Source organism: Humulus lupulus, chromosome 6 (assembly GCF_963169125.1).
Source record: "Humulus lupulus chromosome 6, drHumLupu1.1, whole genome shotgun sequence".
NCBI classification, from domain to species: domain Eukaryota; kingdom Viridiplantae; phylum Streptophyta; class Magnoliopsida; order Rosales; family Cannabaceae; genus Humulus; species Humulus lupulus.
In genome coordinates this window covers 116,257,841-116,273,002 of record NC_084798.1, presented here as the reverse complement: position 1 = coordinate 116,273,002, position 15,162 = coordinate 116,257,841, and the positions used below count along the sequence as shown (strand labels likewise).

The 15,162-nt window shown below is 39.7% G+C and overlaps 1 pseudogene; it reads left to right on the top strand.

Annotated features, from left to right (window-relative positions):
- Positions 1 to 15,162, top strand: part of LOC133785402 (uncharacterized) — a 75,154-nt pseudogene that overhangs the window by 21,323 nt on the left and 38,669 nt on the right.

Here is a 15,162-nt window from a genome sequence, read left to right as displayed (position 1 = left end):
AACTCCTTTGGCCACAAATAGTGCTGCCATGTTTCTAAAGCACGCACTAGTGCATACAATTCTTTGTCATAGGTGGGGTAATTGAGGGCAGCCCCACTTAGCTTTTCGCTAAAGTATGCAAGCGGTCTCCCATCCTGCATAAGAACAGCGCCAATACCTATTCCAGAAGCATCACATTCAACTTCAAAAGTGTTAGAAAAGTTAGGCAAAGCAGGAGCATGAGTAAGCTAATATTTCAGTAGCTGAAATGCCTCCTCTTGAGCTTCACCCCATTTAAATATCACATTCTTTTTGATAACTTCTGTAAGTGGTGCGGCGATGGTGCTAAAATTTTTCACAAACCTCCTGTAGAAGCTAGCAAGTCCATGAAAACTTCTAACATTACCTATAGTTGTAGGGGTCGGCCACTCTTGGATGGCTTTGATCTTTTCTTCATCCACCTGAATACCTGTAGCACTTACAACAAAGCCTAGGAAAACAAGCTTATCGGTGCAGAAAGTACACTTACTGAGGTTAGCATATAAACTCTGTTTCCTAAGAACATCCAAAACAGAATGCAAATGCAAAACATGGTCATGCAAATTCTTACTATAAATAAGAATATCATCAAAATACACAACCACAAATTTTCCAATGAAAGCACGCAATACATGATTCATTAAGCGCATGAAAGTGCTAGGTGCATTAGTTAGTCCAAATGGCATGACTAACCACTCATACAATCCATGTTTAGTTTTAAAAGCAGTTTTCCACTCATCCCCTTCTTTCATACGTATCTGATGATACCCACTTTTAAGATCAATTTTGGAAAACACACAAGAACCATGCAATTAATCTAACATGTCATCTAAACGAGGAATGGGATGTCGATATTTTACCGTTATATTGTTGATGGCTCGACAGTCAACACACATCCTCCATGTTCCATCCTTCTTGGGAACTAGAATCACTGGAACAGCACAAGGGCTCATGCTTTCTCTCACATGCCCTTTCTCCATCAATTCTTCAATTTGCCTTTGCAATTCCTTTGTTTCATCAGGATTACTTCTGTAGGCTGGTCGGTTTGGGATGGAAGCACCTGGAACAAAATCAATTTGATGTTCTATTCCTCGAACAGGTGGCAAACCATGTGGTACTTTCTCAGGAAACACATCCTCAAATTCCTGCAAAATAGACACAACAACACTTGGCAGCGAAGAATCAAGTTGGTTAGTATTTAAAAGAGCCTCCTTATACATGAGTAAAACCATGGGCTGTTTTGTACACAATGCTCTCTTAACCTCACTTTTTTTTGCATAAAAATTATTTTGTTTTCTCTCACTTGATTCCACACTTTTCTCTCTTTGTCTCTCTTTTTCCTCACTCTCATTCATCTTTTCATTCTCTTTTTGCTCACTCATTTTCTTTTTGTCACTCAATTTTTGCAACCTCACTTGATCTTCATACACTTGCTTTGGTGTCAAAGGCGCTAGAGTGATTGTTCGTTGACGGAATGTGAATGAATACTTGTTGGTGAAGCCGTCATGCTGCACCCGCCGATCAAACTGCCAAGGCCTTCCTAGAAGGAGGTGTCCAGCTTGCATGGGAACCACATCACACAACACCTCATCTTCATACTTGCCAATTCGAAATGAGACTAGCACCTGTTTTGTAACCCTCACTTCACCACTATCATTCAGCCATTGCAATTTGTATGGACAAGGATGCCTAAGCGTTGTAAGCCCCAGCTTGGCAACCATGGAAGCACTAGCAACATTAGTACAACTACCTCCATCAATAATGACACTACATACCTTGTCTCTCACATGACAACGAGTGTGAAAGATGTTCTCTCGCTGCACCTCTTCTTCCTCTTCTTTTGCTTGCAAATTCAGGACTCGCCTTGTGACTAGTGCAAGCATCTCACCAGATTCTGGTCCATACTCATTGTCAGAAGCATCTTCCAAAGGTGGCATGTCAGCAAGATCATCTTCATCTTCAGAATCTATCTCTCCACTTTCTCGAATCACCATGACTCTCTTGTTTGGACACTGGCTAGCTATGTGTCCTCGCCCCTGACATTTGAAACACCTTATCTCACTAGAATGAGACTTAGTAGGAGTTGTTTTACCTTGAGGTGGTGTGGCTGTGGTGGCTGGTTTTGGTGTAGATGATGAAGTGGGTTGGTCTTCTTTCTTTGGATAGTTCGACCTCCAAGGTGTTGTACTTGGATTGTGTGGGCTCGGTCTTGACCTCGAACTTGAACTACCCTTCTTGAGCTGCCTCTCAACTTTGATTGCCATATGAACCAAATCCTCCAATTCCACATAATGGTGTAGCTCGATTGGGTCAGCAATCTCTCGGTTCAACCCATTCAAAAACCTTGCCATGGTTGCCTCCCGATCCTCTTCAACATTGTCTCTAATCATAGCCATCTCCATCTCCTTGTAATACTCATCAACACTTCTGTAGCCCTGACGAAGACCCTGCAACTTAAGGTACAGATCTCGATAATAATGAGGTGGTACAAACCGTCGCCTCATCACCCTCTTCATGGCCTCCCATGTGTCAATAGGGCGATCTCCACTCCGCCTCCTGTTGATGCACAACTGATCCCACCAAACAATAGCATAATCAGTAAACTCAATGGCAGCAAGTTTTACCTTCTTCATGTCGGAGTAGTTGTGACAATCAAAAACTAGCTCCATTTTCTTCTCCCACTCAAGGTATGCTTCAGGATCACTCTTCCCCTGAAATGCTGGGATTCTCATTTTGATATTCCCCAAATAGTTTTCTACCTGGTTCCTATCTTCTCTATTCCCACCATACCTCCTATGGTTACCCGTCGACATCCTATCAAACTCATCATCAGAAACTACCCCTTCTAAATCCCCTTCATTCTCATCCTCCCTTTGGTGTACCCTACCCCTCCTTGGTCTCCGTTGTGTTCCCTCTTCTACCCTATCCAATCTCTCATGTATTTGCTCACACTCCGCCCTCAACATCCTCCTCATCTCCCCCATTAAAGCTTCAATTTGTAGATTTGGAACTGTAGGTGGTGGAGCGTCATTGCCTGCATTTCTTTCTGTATTTTGTGACATGATGGAGAATCTGCAAAACAATAAGGTTAGACAATTATAGAAAGGACCTCACTGCACTCCCTCACGTGTTTCACTCAAAGAAAATGGTCACTCAAGTACACTCGTGTTTGCACTCAATGATGGCTTTTACCCTCAAATAAGCTCACACCTCTGCCTTTTTCCACTCTATTTTCTTCTTTAAGCTCTTTGAAAACTAATGAAACAGTGATATGGAGTTTCAGGCAGCCAATTCTACCAAACAAACCAAACGAAAACCGATGAAAAAGTTGGGAAAAATGGTGATTTTTGGAACACTTGTGTGGGGTTTTGGCAAAAAGGCCTCTAGAGCATGGGGAACAAGAATAGAACAAAATTTTTTAAGAGAGGTTTCCAGACTTTTTTTTTTTTTTAGGTTCGGATCCCCTTTGAATTTTTCTTCTTCTTTCTTTTCTCTTGTTTCAATTTTCTTTTTTTTTTTCAAGAACAAAGAGCCAACCCGAACAACAAAAAAAAATGAATACCAAAGAGCCAACCCGAAAACCAAGCAATTTATGTTACTAAAACAGATTCAAGAACAAACCAATCTATGATTCAACAACACTCCCCATAACATGAAAAACCAATCTCAGATTTCACCACAACTAAAGCAACAATTGAAACCAGGGACACAATTGAAACAAGGGAATTAACAATACCAATTTGTGGCTCTAGAGTACTTTCGGATTTCAAGGGATTTCACAAAGATATAATGGAAATTTTGGAAAAAAGGAAATGATTGAACAAGGAAACAATTGAAATGAGGAAATTAACCAATGGACATTCAGATTCCACAATTAGAACAAGATAAAACTCAAAGCCCTAATTCACGTTAAGAATCCTAATTCATGATTTCAGAAATGAAAAGAAAACAAAATAGGGGATTACAAAGGACCCTAATTCACGATTACAAAGGAATTGAAACTTTGTGTAGACTAGTTTCGGATTTCAAGGGATTTCACAAAAAAAAAAAAAAAAGATAATGGAAACTTTGGAAATAAGGGAATGATTGAACAAGGAAACAATTGAAATAGGGAAATTAACTATAGTAGTTTCGGATTTCACAAGAAAAAAATAAACAAGGACAAAGAACTCAAACACGACTAGATGATGAATAATTTTTTTTGTTTTTTTGATTTCAGAATTGAAAAACGAATTGAATAGAAAACACAAATGAAAAAAAAAAGGATAGGCCAAACCGGATGATCCTAATCTCTGATACCAACTAATACGAACCACGCCAACAAGTGTGACGAAACCCGACACCAAATATGGAACAGCCACCAAGAACACACGAGATTGGAATGGAACCGCGACCCAATGCTTAGCCAAGCACGAACCTTGGTATGGGGAAGACGCCACAAACGGGGATGGAATCCGTTTGATAAGTCAGGATGAACGCCACAAGGAATCTCCTTGATAAGTTCAAAAGTTTCTTCAAGAACTCAAGAAGAAATAAACTCACAATTTCATTCAACATAATCTGATTTTTCACATTGTTTTGGCAGTCCTTATAAGGACGAAAATTACATGAAAACAAGACCCTTGGTCTTCCTAATGAAATCGAAAAATTAAGGACAGCCCATTTGTCTTCCTAATGAAAACCGAAATTAAAGACAAGCCTTTTTTTGTCTTCCTCATGAAAACCGAAAATTAAACACAAAAGGACTATTGGACTCACACAAGTCAAATATTTGAATTATCACAAAATAAACAAAGACTAAAAAAAACATGATTAAAAATAAAAAGACTCATTAAGCTCCTAAACTCAGTCAACTTTGATGAGTAAGACAAGTCTTTGTTCTCCTTCAATGTTGACCACGGTCTCCTCTTGTTTTAGGACTTTGTGGACTAGGCTGTTAAGTTCTTCCTTGAATCTCTTGGCTCGTGCCCTCGTCACTGGACCAACTGGAACTGGACTTGATACTTGGGTCTTGGTGTCCTCATCAGTTGAGAAGCTGGGGCTCCCAACGCTTAAACATCCTCGTCCATACAAGTTGCAGTGGTTGAATGATAGTGGTGAAGTGAGGTTACAAAACAAGTTCTGGTATCATTTCGAATTGGCAAATATGAGGATGAGGTATTGTGCGATGTGGTTCCAATGCAAGCTGGACACCTCCTTCTAGGATGGCCTTGGCTATTGATACGAACCACACCAATATTGTGATGAAACCCGACACCAAATATGGAACAGCCACCAAGAACACACGAGATTGGAATGGAACCGCGACCCAATGCTTAGCCAAGCACGAACTTTGGTATGAGGAAGACGCCACAAACGGGGATGGAATCCGTTTGATAAGTCAGGATGAACGCCACAAGAAATCTCCTTGATAAGTTCAAAAGTTTCTTCAAGAACTCAAGAAGAAATAAACTCACAATTTCATTCAACATAATCTGATTTTTCCAAATGTTTTCAAGGCCTTATATAGCCGAAAATTACATCAAGTCAAGCCCCTTTGTCTTCCTAATGAAACCGAAAAATTAAGGACATCCCCTTTGTCTTCCTAATGAAAACTGAAATTAAAGACAAGCCTTTTGTCTTCCTCATGAAAACCGAAATTAAAGACAAGCTTTTTGTCTTCCTAATGAAAACCGAAAATTAAAGACAAAAGGACTATTGGACTCACACAAGTCAAATGTTTGACTTATCACAAAATAAACAAAGACTAAATAAAAAACGTGATTAAAAATAAAAAGACTCATTACAGGAAGCTAAATATTGATCAAGCTCCTAAACTGGTGTCCTCATCATTCCTCCCCTCTTGACTTGGATCAATTGGAACTTGACTTGGATTTTTAGTCTTGGTGTCCTCATCATTCCCCCCCTCTTGAGAAAGATTTGACCTCAAATCGTCACCTGCATCAAAAGGACTCAAATCAGAAACATTAAAAGTAGCACTAATAGTATACTCACCTGGTAAATCGAGTCTGTAGGCATTGTCGTTGATCCTTTCTAGCACTTGAAACGGCCCATCTCCTCGAGGTAGCAATTTGGAACGTCTTTGTGCTGGGAATTGCTCTTTCCTCATGTGTAACCATACCCAATCACCGGGATCAAAAACCTGCTTGTTAGCATCAAGTTGGTTAGTGTTTAAAAGAGCCTCCTTAACCTCACTTTTTTTTGCATAAAAATTATTTTGTTTTCTCTCTAATTTTCCCTCATTGATCGAACTCTTCTCTTTCTTTTCTCTCTCACTTGATTCGACCCTTTTCTCTCTTTGTCTCTTATTTTTCTCACTCTCATTCATCTTTTCACTCTCCTTCTTTTGCTCACTCAATTTTTTTTTATCACTCAATCTTTGCAACCTCACTTGGTCTTCATATACTTGCTTTGGCGTCAATGGAGCTAGAGTGATTGTTCGTCGATGGAACGTGAATGAGTACTTGTTGGTGAAGCCATCATGCTGGACTCGCCGATCAAATAGCCAAGGCCTTCCTAGAAGGAGGTGTCCAGCTTGCATGGGAACCACATCGCACAATACCTCATCCTCATACTTGCCAATTCGAAATGATACCAGCACCTGTTTTGTAACCCTCACTTCACCACTATCATTCAACCACTGCAACTTGTATGGACAAGGATGCCTAAGCGTTGTAAGCCCCAGTTTGGCAACCATGGAAGCACTAGCAACATTAGTCCAACTACCTCCATCAATAATGACACTACATACCTTGTCTCTCACATGACAACGAGTGTGAAAGATGTTCTCTCGCTGCACCTCTTCTTCCTCTTCTTTTGCTTGCAAATTCAGGACTCGCCTTGTGACTAGTGCAAGCATCTCACCAGATTCTGGCCCATACTCATTGTCAGAAGCATCTTCCAATGGTGGCATGTCAGCAAGATCATCTTCATCTTCAGAATCTATCTCTCCACTTTCTCGAATCACCATAACTCTCTTGTTTGGACACTGGCTAGCTATGTGTCCTCGCCCCTGACATTTGAAACACCTTATCTCACTAGAATGAGACTTAGTAGGAATTTTTTTACCTTGAGGTGGTGTGGCTGTGGTGGCTGGTTTTGGTGTAGATGATGAAGTGGGTTGGTCTTCTTTCTTTGGATAGTTCGACCTCCAAGGTGTTGTACTGGGATTGTGTGGGCTCGGTCTTGACCTCGAACTTGTACTACCCTTCTTGAGCTGCCTCTCAACTTTGATTTCCATATGAACCAAATCCTCCAATTCCACATAATGGTGTAGCTCGATTGGGTCAGCAATCTCTCGGTTCAACCCATTAAAAAACCTTGCCATGGTTGCCTCCCGATCCTCTTCAACATTGTCTCTAATCATAGCCATCTCCATCTCTTTGTAATACTCATCAACACTTCTGTAGCCCTGACGAAGACCCTGCAACTTAAGGTACCGATCTCGATAATAATGAGGTGGTACAAATCGTCGCCTCATCACCCTCTTCATGGCCTCCCATGTGTCAATAGGGCGATCTCCACTCCGCCTCCTGTTGATGCACAACTGATCCCACCAAACAATAGCATAATCAGTAAACTCAATGGCAGCAAGTTTTACCTTCTTCATGTCGGAGTAGTTGTGACAATCAAAAACTAGCTCCATTTTCTTCTCCCACTCAAGGTATGCTTCAGGATCACTCTTCCCCTGAAATGCTGGGATTCTCATTTTGATATTCCCCAAATAATTATCTACCTGGTTCCTATCTTCTCTATTCCCACCATACCTCCTATGGTTACCCGCCGACATCCTATCAAACTCTTCATCAGAAACTACCCCTTCTAAATCCCCCTCATTCTCATCCTCCCTTTGGTGTACCCTACCCCTCCTTGGTCTCCGTTGTGCCCCCTCTTCTACCCTATCCAACCGATCATGTATTTGCTCACACTCCTCCCTCAACATCCTCCTCATCTCCCCCATTAAAGCTTCAATTTGTAGATTTGGAACTGTAGGTGGTGGAGCGTCATTGCCTGCATTTCTTTCTGTATTTTGTGACATGATGGAGAATCTGCAAAACAATAAGGTTAGACAATTATAGAAAGGACCTCACTGCACTCCCTCACGTGTTTCACTCAAAGAAAATGGTCACTCAAGTACACTTGTGTTTGCACTCAATGATGGCTTTTACCCTGAAATAAGCTCACACCTCTGCCTTTTTCCACTCTATTTCCTTCTTTAAGCTCTTTGAAAACTAATGAAACGGTGATATGGAGGTTCAGGCAGCCAATCCTACCAAACAAACCAAACGAAAACTGGTGATTTTGGGAACACTTGTGTGGGGTTTTGGAAAAAGGGCCTCTAGACTATGGGGAACAAGAATATAACAAAAAATTTTAAGAAGGGTTTCCAGACTCTTTTTTTTTTTTTTTTTTTTGCTCTCGGATCCCCTTCCCTTCCCTTCCCTTTTCCTTTCCTTTCTTTTTTTTTTTTTTTTTACCTCTCAAATTTGAGAAACCAGATACGAATTTCTGAAAAGGGAAAAGAAAAAAAAAATGAATACCAAAGAGTTACTAAAACAGATTCAAGAACAAACTATTATGTGATTCAAGAACACTCCCTATAGCATGAAAACCAATATGTGAAAACCAATACTCCCAATAAAATCTGTGGTACACGCCCAATAATAAAGAACCAATATTCCCCAAAACCAATATTAGAGATCCAAACAACCCGTGGCACCAAAACAATCTCAGAATTCTCAACTAGTAAAGAAAATAACACAATCAATCCGTGGCACTAGAGTAATTTCAGATTTCATCAAGAAACAATTGAAACAAGGGAAAACAAATGAATTGAAATCAACAATACTAATTTGTGGCTCTAGAGTACTTTCGGATTTCACAACACAAAAACAATTGAATCAAGGGAAAACAAATGGACTTGACAACAAATAGGTTCGAACTTGAAGAAAAAACAGATTCGGACTTAGCAATATCAACTAGTTTCGGATTTTCAAGGGATTTCACAAAGAAATAATGTAAACAAGGAAATAAGAACACGATTTGAACAAAGAAACAATCTGGAATAAAGAGATTAACTATAATGGTTTCGGATTTTTAAAAAGAAAACAAGAACAAAGACTAAGAAAATCAAGAACACGAATAGATAGATTTTTTTTTTTTTTTTGATTTCAGAAACCCTAAAATTGAAATACGAATAGAATAGAAACACAAATGAAAGAAAAACACAAAGTAAAGGATAGGCCAAACCGGATGATCCTAAGCTCTGATACCAACTGATACGAACCACACCAATATTGTGATGAAACCCGACACCAAATATGGAACAGCCACCAAGAACACACGAGATTGGAATGGAACCGCGACCCAATGCTTAGCCAAGCACGAACCTTGGTATGAGGAAGACGCCACAAACGGGGATGGAATCCGTTTGATAAGTCAGGATGAACGCCACAAGGAATCTCCTTGATAAGTTCAAAAGTTTCTTCAAGAACTCAAGAAGAAATAAACTCACAATTTCATTCAACATAATCTGATTTTTCCAAATGTTTTCAAGGCCTTATATAGCCGAAAATTACATCAAGACAAGCCCCTTTGTCTTCCTAATGAAACCGAAAAATTAAGGACAGCCCCTTTGTCTTCCTAATGAAAACTGAAATTAAAGACAAGCCTTTTGTCTTCCTCATGAAAACCGAAATTAAAGACAAGCTTTTTGTCTTCCTAATGAAAACCGAAAATTAAAGACAAAAGGACTATTGGACTCACACAAGTCAAATGTTTGACTTATCACAAAATAAACAAAGACTAAATAAAAAACGTGATTAAAAATAAAAAGACTCATTACAGGAAGCTAAATATTGATCAAGCTCCTAAACTGGTGTCCTCATCATTCCTCTCTTGACTTGGATCAATTGGAACTTGACTTGGATTTTTAGTCTTGGTGTCCTCATCAGCTATTTGATCGGCGAGTCCAGCATGATGGCTTCACCAAGAAGTACTCATTCACGTTCCGTCAACGAACAATCTGATACGAACCACGCCAACAAGTGTGACGAAACCCGACACCAAATATGGAACAGCCACCAAGAGCACACGAAATGGAATGAAGAACCGCGACCCAATGCTTAGCAAAGCACGAACCTTGGTATGAGGAAGACGCCACAAAGGGGGATGGGAATCCGTTTGATAAGTCGGATTGAACGCCACAAGGGATACCCTTGATAAGTTCGGATAGTCTCTTCAAGAACTCAAGAAGAAAAACTCACAAATTTTCATTCAACATAATCTGATTTTTCCAAATGTTTTCAAGGCCATATATAGCCGAAAATTACATCAAGACAAGCCCCTTTGTCTTCCTAATGAAACCGAAAAATTAAGGACAGCCCCTTTGTCTTCCTAATGAAACCGAAAAATTAAGGACAGCCCCTTTGTCTTCCTAATGAAAACTGAAATTAAAGACAAGCCTTTTGTCTTCCTCATGAAAACCGAAATTAAAGACAAGCTTTTTGTCTTCCTAATGAAAACCGAAAATTAAAGACAAAAGGACTATTGGACTCACACAAGTCAAATGTTTGACTTATCACAAAATAAACAAAGACTAAATAAAAAACGTGATTAAAAATAAAAAGACTCATTACAGGAAGCTAAATATTGATCAAGCTCCTAAACTGGTGTCCTCATCATTCCTCCCCTCTTGACTTGGATCAACTGGAACTTGACTTGGATTTTTAGTCTTGGTGTCCTCATCATTCCCCCCCTCTTGAGAAAGATTTGACCTCAAATCGTCACCTGCATCAAAAGGACTCAAATCAGAAACATTAAAAGTAGCACTAACAGTATACTCACCTGGTAAATCGAGTCTGTAGGCATTGTCATTGATCCTTTCTAGCACTTGAAACGGCCTATCTCCTCGAGGTAGCAATTTGGAACGTCTTTGTGCTGGGAATCGCTCTTTCCTCATGTGTAACCATACCCAATCACCTGGATCAAAAACCTGCTTGTTAGCATCAAGTTGGTTAGTGTTTAAAAGAGCCTCCTTAACCTCACTTTTTTTTGCATAAAAATTATTTTGTTTTCTCTCTAATTTTCCCTCATTGATCGAACTCTTCTCTTTCTTTTCTCTCTCACTTGATTCGACCCTTTTCTCTCTTTGTCTCTTTTTTTTCTCACTCTCATTCATCTTTTCACTCTCCTTCTTTTGCTCACTCAATTTTTTTTTATCACTCAATTTTTGCAACCGCACTTGGTCTTCATATACTTGCTTTGGCGTCAATGGAGTTAGAGTGATTGTTCGTTGACAGAACGTGAATGAGTACTTGTTGGTGAAGCCATCATGCCGGACTCGCCGATCAAATAGCCAAGGCCTTCCTAGAAGGAGGTGTCCAGCTTGCATGGGAACCACATCACACAATACCTCATCCTCATACTTGCCAATTCGAAATGAGTCCAGCACCTGTTTTGTAACCCTCACTTCACCACTATCATTCAACCACTGCAACTTGTATGGACAAGGATGTTTAAGCGTTGGGAGCCCCAGCTTTTCAACCATGGAAGAACTAGCAACGTTAGTGCAACTACCACCATCAATAATAACACTGCATACCTTGTCTTTCACATGACAACGAGTGTGAAAGATGTTCTCCCGCTGCACCTCTTCTTCCTCTTCTTTTGCTTGCAAATTTAAGGCTCGTCGTGTGACTAGCGCAAGCATCTCACCAGATTCTGGCCCATACTCTAAATCATCGATAGAAGCATCTTCCAATGGTGGCATGTCAGCAAGAGCATCTTCATCTTCAGAATCGAGCTCGCCACTTTCTCGAATCACCATAACTCTCTTGTTTGGACATTGTCTAGCTATGTGTCCTCGCCCCTGACATTTGAAACACTTTATCTCACTTGAAGGGGACGAAGTAGGGGCTGTTTTACCTTGAGGGATCGTGGCTGTGGTGGCTGATTTTGGTGTAAAGGATGAAGTAGGTTGGTCTTCTTCCTTCTTTGGATAGTTCGACCGCCAAGGTGTTGCACTTGAATTGTGTGGGCTCGGTCTTGGCTTTGAACTTGTACTACCCCTCTTGAGCTGCCTCTCAACTTTGATTGCCATATGCACCAAATCCTCCAATTCCACATAATGGTGTAGCTCAATTGGATTAGCAATCTCTCGGTTCAACCCATTCAAAAACCTTGCCATTGTTGCCTCCCGATCCTCTTCCACATTGGCTCTAATCATAGCCATCTCCATCTCCTTGTAATACTCATCAACACTCTTGGAACCTTGACGAAGACCCTGCAACTTAAGGTATAGATCTCGATAATAATGAGATGGTACAAACCGTCGCCTCATCACCCTCTTCATGGCCTCCCATGTGTCAATAGGGCGATCTCCACTCCGCCTCCTGTTGATGCACAACTGATCCCACCAAACAATAGCATAATCAGTAAATTCAATGGCAGCAAGTTTTACCTTCTTCATGTCGGAGTAGTTGTGACAATCGAAAACCAACTCCATCTTCTTCTCCCACTCAAGGTATGCTTCAGGATCACTCTTCCCCTGAAATGTGGGGATTCTCATCTTGATATTTCCCAAATTATTGTCTACCCAGTTCCTAGCTTCTCTATCTCGGCCATACCTCCTATGGTTACCCTCTGACATCCTATCATATTCTTCCTCTAAATCGCCCCCATCAATCTCTCTTTCACCCTCAACATCCCGTTGTTGCACCCTGTTCCTCCGTGCCCTCCATTGCGTTCCATCTTCTACCCTATCCAACCTCTCATGTATCTGCTCACACTCCGCCCTCATCATCCTTCGCATCTCCCCAATTAATGCTTGCATTTGTAGATTCGGAACCTCAGGTGGCGGAATATCATTGCTTACATCTTTCTCTGGATTTTGTGCCATGATGAAAATCTGCAAAATAGGGTTAGAATAATATGGAGAAAAGACCTCACCACACTCCCTCACGTGTTTTCACTCAAAAATTTGTCACTCAAGTCCACTCGTGTTTCACTCAATAATGGCTTGTACCCTCAAATAGGCTCACACCTCTGCCTTTTTCCACTCGTATTCTTCTTTAAGTTCTTTCAAAACTAATCCAACGGTAATATGGAGTATTCAAGCAGCAAATTCAACCAAACAAACCAAACGAACACCGACGAAAACTAGTGAAAAAATGACGAAAAACGATGATTTTTTGGAACACTTGTGTGAGGTTTTGGCAAAAAGGCCTCTAGACCATAGGGAACAAGAATAGAACAAAGTTTTTTTTTTTTTTTTTTTTTTTTTTTAGAGTTCGGATCCTCTTGGTTTTCTTCTTCTTTCTTTTCTTTCTTCTTTTCTTTTCTTTTTCTTTGATTTCTCAAATGCAGATGCAAGGAACGAATTTGAAAGCAAAATGAATCGGTTTTCACAAGAGAAACAATGGAGACTCAAAAAGAAAAGAGAAACAATGTAGATTCGGATTTCACAAAAAGAAAAGAGAAAACCCAACCCACTTTCAGATTTAACAATAAGAATAAGTGAAACTCAATCCCAACTCAGATTTCACCATAAGAACAAGATAAAACCCAATCTCAATTCAGATTTCACTACTAGAACAAGAGAAAACTCAATCCTAATTCAGATTTCACAATAAGAACAAGGGAACTCAATCCCAATTTGGATTGCACAATAAGAACAAGAGAAACCCAAAGAACTTTCGGATTTCACAACCAACCAAGAGGAACTCAATGAAAATTCGGTTTTTACAATAAGAACCCTAATTCACGAATTTAGAAACAAAAAGAAAACCAATTAGGGGAAATTGAAACAAAGAAAACAGATTATTTGGTTAATGAAAATTGGAATAAGGAAACAAGGAAATTCATAAATCAACAAGCTCTAGCATAGTTTCGGATTTCACAACAAATAAGGGAAACAAGGAAATTAACAAGCTCTAGAATAGACAAAACAAGACTAGATGAACACGAATTCATTATAGGAACACGAATTGATTTTTTTTTTTATTTTTGTAATTTTTTTTTTCAGAAATCCTAATATAAGAACACGAATTGAATAGAAAAAAAAAACACAAAGTAAAGGATAGGCCAAACCGGATGATCCTAATCTCTGATACCAACTGATACGAACCACGCCAACAAGTGTGACGAAACCCGACACCAAATATGGAACAGCCACCAAGAGCACACGAAATGGAATGAAGAACCGCGACCCAATGCTTAGCAAAGCACGAACCTTGGTATGAGGAAGACGCCACAAACGGGGATGGGAATCCGTTTGATAAGTCGGATTGAACGCCACAAGGGATACCCTTGATAAGTTCGGATAGTCTCTTCAAGAACTCAAGAAGAAAAACTCACAAATTTTCATTCAACATAATCTGATTTTTTCCAAATGTTTTCAAGGCCTTATATAGCCGAAAATTACATCAAGACAAGCCCCTTTGTCTTCCTAATGAAACCGAAAAATTAAGGACAGCCCCTTTGTCTTCCTAATGAAAACTGAAATTAAAGACAAGCCAAGTCTTCCTCATGAAAACCGAAATTAAAGACAAGCTTTTTGTCTTCCTAATGAAAACCGAAAATTAAAGACAAAAGAACTATTGGACTCACACAAGTCAAATGTTTGACTTATCACAAAATAAACAAAGACTAAATAAAAAACGTGATTAAAAATAAAAAGACTCATTACAGGAAGCTAAATATTGATCAAGCTCCTAAACTGGTGTCCTCATCATTCCTCCCCTCTTGACTTGGATCAACTGGAACTTGACTTGGATTTTTAGTCTTGGTGTCCTCATCACAATCACTCTAGCTCCATTGACGCCAAAGCAAGTATATGAAGACCAAGTGAGGTTGCAAAAATTGAGTGATAAAAAAAAATTGAGTGAGCAAAAGAAGGAGAGTGAAAAGATGAATGAGAGTGAGAAAAAAGAGAGACAAAGAGAGAAAAGGGTCGAATCAAGTGAGAGAGAAAAGAAAGAGAAGAGTTCGATCAATGAGGGAAAATTAGAGAGAAAACAAAATAATTTTTATGCAAAAAAAAGTGAGGTTAAGCGAGCATTGCGTACAAAACAGCCAATGATTTTACTCATGTGCAATGAGGCTCTTTTAAACACTAACCAACTTGATGCTAACAAGGGTCGTCAC